Source organism: Juglans regia, chromosome 8 (assembly GCF_001411555.2).
Source record: "Juglans regia cultivar Chandler chromosome 8, Walnut 2.0, whole genome shotgun sequence".
Lineage (NCBI taxonomy): Eukaryota > Viridiplantae > Streptophyta > Magnoliopsida > Fagales > Juglandaceae > Juglans > Juglans regia.
The window spans coordinates 9,658,377-9,662,823 of NC_049908.1; positions in this window are offsets into that span (position 1 = coordinate 9,658,377).

Here is a 4,447-nt window from a genome sequence, read left to right on the forward strand (position 1 = left end):
CCTATTTTTCCCCGACCACCAATTCTTCTCTTCAAAGGGAGATCCAAGATGAAGTGCACAATTGGTCATGCCTTGATTGGACAAACATCGAAACAGTGGTTAGCGAACCCAGTCCAGAACCCGGTTCCTCCCCTTCAGAATCTGCAGACCCATCTTTTGAGAATAATCCTGAGGTAAGCATTCTTGACACACCTTCAAATATGAATGACATGGATCCTTCTGTTGGATTCACATTACCTTTCAGGCACAATCGTGGCAAGCCACCAAATAGGTACTCTCCAAATATCGAAGAGAGAAGATTGAAATATCCAATTGCCAACTTCGTGTCTACTAGGTGACTATCCAAACCTCTCAAAGCTTTTGTACATGTACTTTGCTCAAATCATGTCTCAACTAGTGTTCAGGAAGCTCTATCTGAATCAAAATGGACCCGGGTGATGGAGGAAGAAATGGAGGCATTACTGCAGAATGACACATGGACACTAGTTCCATTACCTAAAGGAAAGAAGCCAGTAGGTTGCATATGGGTATTCTCCATCAAACATAAAGCAGATGGGTCGATTGAGTGGTACAAAGCGAGACTGGTGGCAAAGGCTATACTCAGACATATAGGATGGACTATGAAGAAACTTTTTCATTTGTTGCTAAACTAAATACTATTAAGATTCTGTTATCTCTTGCATCTAACCTCGACTGGCCATTACATCAATTTGAGGTAAAGAATGTCTTCCTCCACAGCAATCTCAAAGAGGAAGTCTACATAGACATTCCTCCTGGTTACACGACATCCTCAAACACTGAGGGTGTATGCAAGTTGCAGCAACCTTTATATGGACTGCAACAATCACCCCGAGCATGGTATGGGTGATTCAATTTGGCAATGAAGAAGTACGGCTTCTGGCAAAGCCACTCAAACCATACCTTATTCTTGAAGCATAAACTGGGCAAGGTAATTGCTTTGATAGTCTACGTAGATGACATGATTATCACAGGGGATGATAAGGAAGAAAAATCCTGACTTCAGACGCAGCTAGCAACTGAATTCGAAATGAAGGATTTAGGAGGACTCAAATATTTTCTATGAATTGAAGATGCCAGGTCAAGATAAGGTATTTTTCTTTCCCAAAGAAAATATGTGTTGGACTTATTAACTAAGGTAGGAATGTTGGAGTGTAAACCGGCAGACACCCCAATTATTCAAAACGACAAGCTTGGAAAGTATCCAGACCAAGTGCTAACAGATAAAGGAAGGCACCAAATGTTAGTTGGAAAGCTTATCTATCTTTCTCATACTCGTCCATAGGGGTGTAATCGGTCCGATCCAGTCCTGTTTTGGATAAAATCTAGGATCGAACCGGTATGTACCGGTTTTGTATTCTTCAAAACCGATTACGCACCATTTACCCTCCTAAATCGGTACTTCCGGTTTTACCGGTTTTCGGTCCGGTCCGGTTTTCCGGTTTTTTTAAAATGTAAATTTCACAATTTGTCATTAAAAATTTGTTTATAAAAAAAAAAAAAATTTTGATTTTAAAAAAATTGTTTTATACTTTTATTAATATATTAGACTATATAATAGTATTAATATTAGACTATTGGTATAGTTATAAGCTATATATTAGTATTAGTTATAAACTTTTAGTGATTTAGTATTAACATTTTATGTAATAATTTATAAATTATAATAAGAAATTATTTCATATATCAATATATATGTTATATATAAAATTTCACGTAAAAATTTATAATTATACATTATATATAAAACTTATATATATTAATATTTAATATATATAAAATATTTTGTATAAAACTTATATATTAAAATATTATTTTTTATTTTTTTTAATCAACCGGTCCGGTTCGGTCCAAAAAATCCCGGAACCGGCCGGTTTTTACGTTTTAAAAACCGATTCCGGATCGGACCGGTTCAAAACCGGTAAAACCGGTCCGGTCTGGTCCGATTTTCCGATTTTTCGGTTTGAGTTTACACCCCTACTCGTCCAGATATTGCATTTGTTGTGAGCATTGTTAGTCAGTTCATGCACAATCCTAGTGAGGACCAAATGGACGTAGTGACCCGAATACTTCGATACTTGAAGTCCTCACTCGAAAAAGGACTTATGTTCTCTAAGCACACCCATCTAAAAGAAGATGCGTGTATAACTGCGAAGGTGAAGAGTAACGAGATACAAGTGACTAACTATATAGATGCAGATTGGGCAAGGAGCATTTCAGACAGAAAATCCACCTCTGGCTACTTCATATTTGTCAATGGGAATCTTGTTACATGGAGAAGCAAGAAACAAAAAATAGTGGCACTATCAAGTGCATAGGCTGAATTCCAGGAAATCGCAAAGGGACTCTGCGAACTTCTCTGGATCAAAAAACTACTCACTGAAATTGGCTTTGCCCCTACCTCTGAGATTGATCTCTTTTGTGACAACAAAGCCGCAATTGCCATCTCTCATGATCCAGTCCAACACAATCACACCAAACATGTTGAGGTAGATCGACATTTCATCAAAGAGCATCTAGAAGCAAAAACAATTTGGTTTCCATTTGTGAAATATGAAGACCAACTAGCATACATACTCACAAAAGTTGTATCAAGCAAAGATTTTCACAACTCACTTAACAAGTTGCACATCAGAGACCTGTATGCATCAACTTGAGGGGGAGTGTTTGATGTTGAACACGTGGATAATAAGAATCTGCAAGGGAGTCTCACCCTTACACACTCTTGGATAGGACTAGAGTCACACCAGTAACTAAATAGTATTCAAACTTTTGCAATCAACTCTGCCTTTATTTCATTCAATCATCCCCTTTTGTAATCAATGAGATTATAGTTTGAAGCTTACATAACCAATAGAAATTTAAAAATTCAAACCAGATGAAAACCAGCATAATAACCAACAGAAATTTAAATTACGAAAATAAACTTGAAATTTAAAAGGTAAGACTAATAGACCGAGTCTTTAGCCTTGGCAGAGTGCTCTCCTATCTTAGATCATCCATCAATTCCCCCAACTGAAAAAATGCTCGTGTGATACCCCGTATTTTAGTGTATTTTAACTAAATGATTATTTTAATTAATTTAAATATTGGTTCTCTTGTTTTAAAATTTATTGGGTTTCTCGTTGGTTTATTTCATGATTTTTAAGTTGTGAAATATGTTTTGGTGTGCTTTCTTAATATTAAATCTTGTTTTGTATTTAAATTGTTCTTTAATTTAAATTAGTTGTTTGTGAGTTTTAAAATTATTGTGTTGTTAGATTTAATTATTTTATTTTACATAGTCTTTGTGTTTAAATTATTTTATTTAAATTTATTGTTTTGAAATAATTATCATTGAATCATTTTGTGACCCAAGTTGTGAGGATTGGACCTCATTTCTTTCCCTTCCTTTTTCTTTTTCTCTTTTTCTTGTCTTCTTCTTTTCTTTTTCTTCTCATTTCTTTTTCTCCTCTCTCTTTCTTCTCTCCCGTGCGCAGCCCTCTCTCCCCCGTCCATTTCATCGTCCTCCAGCCACTACCGTCGTGAGCCACCGTGCGTCACCGCCCCTCCCATTCTCTTCCTCACCGGCCAGCAACCACCCCCCTCCATTTCCAACCTCTCCTGCGCCGTCGTCTGTCCCCAAGCACGGCTTGAAGCCGCAGCCTTCTCTTCACTCCAGCACCGCCATCGTGCCACCTCCGGCCACCATCTTTTCACCACATCATCCTCGACCTCCTAGCAACCTAATACACCCATCCTCAGCCCCGATCTGCCACCGGTAAAGCACATTCATCTCATTTTTGGATTTGTGCATTTTGGCCTCCAAACACCTCCCACGCCACCACCCACGGCCAACCACCACCACCATTAGCTTCACTAACATCCCCAAGCCCTTCCCTAGTAATCTCGAGTCTTGGTTTGTCCCTATTCGAAAATGGATTTTTGAGACCCACGGCCACAGTACACTTTGCACTGTTATGTTACTGTATTGCTACCTCTTGCACCTCTGTGATCCTTCAAAAATTATATTATAACATTGTAAGTATTTTCCCAAAGAACTTTTGAGATTTAAATATATTTTTGTGCTAACTCATATTTAATGTGATTTGGTTGGTTGTGCCGGACTGAGTCCAATGAGTAAAGGGGTCGGTTGGAATGGATGATGGAGTTGCTTGTGTGATTGGTTTATTCTGTGAGATTTGTTGGCTGTTTAGGGTTTAAATATGGGTGTTTTGAGTTTGACGTCGGTTATGGTGGATATTGATGATTTTAGAAAGTGATGATATATTTTGAAATTATGAGAGTTTTAAGTTTTGAGGAATTAAAATAGGCTATTTTAGAAGCTTAAGCTTAAATATCGAAATATGTGATTGATTCTAAACTTACGAAAATTACGTGATTATTCTTATAAGTAATGATTAATATTTTTTTGGTATTGTTAAGGAAA